Here is a 1,763-nt window from a genome sequence, read left to right on the forward strand (position 1 = left end):
TTAAGCTGTAGGGAATTTCTTAGATGGCCAATATTTTCCTGAGCTTAGAAAAAAAGTTATACAATTGAAAACTATAAATAAGACCTTCAGTCAGTTGAGAATCATAAAAATGTTTTCTGAAGTTCAGTCATCTGGATCTTAGGGAATATGGAGTAGTTGTGAGAATTCAACAAGCAAAATGAAAGCCTATGGATATTCAAACTTGAGTATTTCAGATGAGGTCCTATGATCAGTCAACCAAAAATAAAAGGTATTCTTATTATGTGAGAACTTGGTATCTGGCTCATATACCATTCTTCATGGAATCCATTCTCATCAGTGATTAAAGGTGCATGGAATTCTCCCTCTGTCATATAAATTTTTAGTCCTTCTGCAGGATAGGAAATTAGAGGAGAGATCTCACATTGGATTGGTGCATCATTGGCACCCTTCAAGTGGGGAATTGCTGGGAGGCGAGAGCCACCTTCATCTATGACATGACCTCTTGCACTGAAGACCCAACAATGATGGAGAGACATCAAAACATGCCTTTCAGTAGTAGAGTTGTCCATTCTGACTCTTTGTCCTTCAGTGGGGAAAACTCATCTTCCCCTAATGTTTCATACACCATAAACTTTGTGGATTCCATTGTTCTGTCACTGGTTATTATATACCTCGAAAAGATGCATTTGTTGCCATGATATTTTTCAGCTAACTATTGAAGCCTCAGGATACACTCTGATTGAATCTGAAAAAGTGTCTTTCAGGATGGCAAACCAACATCATACATCCTGCAGGGGCATGCGGCACTAGGTCTTGTCCCCTGCCCACCAGCTAGAAGAACTGCCACTTTATTCCAAGAAATCTGGAAAAGTCCTTGTCCTTTAGTTTCCCAGGCCTGCAGCTGATCTGGATCCCCGGTATCCCTTTCCAACACCTCTCAAGGGACAGGTTCCATTCGAGCATCCACTTTCTCTGGCTGGGAAGAATGATTAAATCTATCAGTCACCTTTTGGTAAAAGAAGTTCAGCTCCTTAAAATTCATGGCCTGGAGCTCTGCATAAAGTTCTACCTGTTGGGCTTTTTTCTAGCTCATTCCCAAAGTGTAGCAGGTGTTCTTGTCCAGCTTTGGACATCCTGAGTTTGAGGTCATTAACATTCATCATGTTCTGGGAGTCAGGTTTTGTGATAACTGGGGTATAGTTTCTACACCTGTAAACCTCCCTCAGCCTGAGGCGGCTCCTCCTGGCTCTGGCTCCTTTGGCATGGCCACTCATTGGCATCCAGTGCCAGCTCCCGCTCCAACCGTATACCCTCATCTGGGGCCTGGGGCAGCAGGACAGGCTGGAAGCTGGGGAGGCGGGTGGATTGACAGCCCCAGTCACTCCATCCACCCTTTGCTGCAGTGAGTGGTTGCTTTGGACAGCATTTTAAAGTCATATGTAAAAACAGTAGAAGTTATCGTCAGATGTTATCTACACGTCACTCATAGAGATGGGTCCAGGAAATGTTTTCCTTCTTTTTTCTTTCTTTCAGATGATTTGGTGTCTTAAATACAAGGAAATGAAAACTTCCTCACTTAACACATTTGCTTCCCTTTTGCAATGGCTGTCAGAGTTTAGAGCCAAACACATTGCTCAAATACCATCCTCTATCTGTTAACGCCCATCTTTTCTGTTTGGTATCCTAATGACTCTTGAACTGAAAGTAGGATGGCCTTTGTCCACAGTCATACTAGGGTTCCAATTTCAGCTCTTCCTCTTGCTCCTTACAGGAAGCTACAT

At 42.9% G+C, this 1,763-nt stretch overlaps 1 pseudogene; it reads right to left on the bottom strand.

Annotated features, from left to right (window-relative positions):
* Window positions 1–517: 517 nt before the first annotated feature.
* LOC129550977 (UDP-N-acetylhexosamine pyrophosphorylase pseudogene) lies at window positions 518–1,142 on the bottom strand (annotated as a pseudogene).
* Window positions 1,143–1,763: the final 621 nt, after the last annotated feature.

This window comes from Moschus berezovskii, chromosome 17 (genome assembly GCF_049115385.1).
Source record: "Moschus berezovskii isolate FMDL1 chromosome 17, NW_MosBer_1.0, whole genome shotgun sequence".
Classification (NCBI taxonomy): Eukaryota; Metazoa; Chordata; class Mammalia; order Artiodactyla; family Moschidae; genus Moschus; species Moschus berezovskii.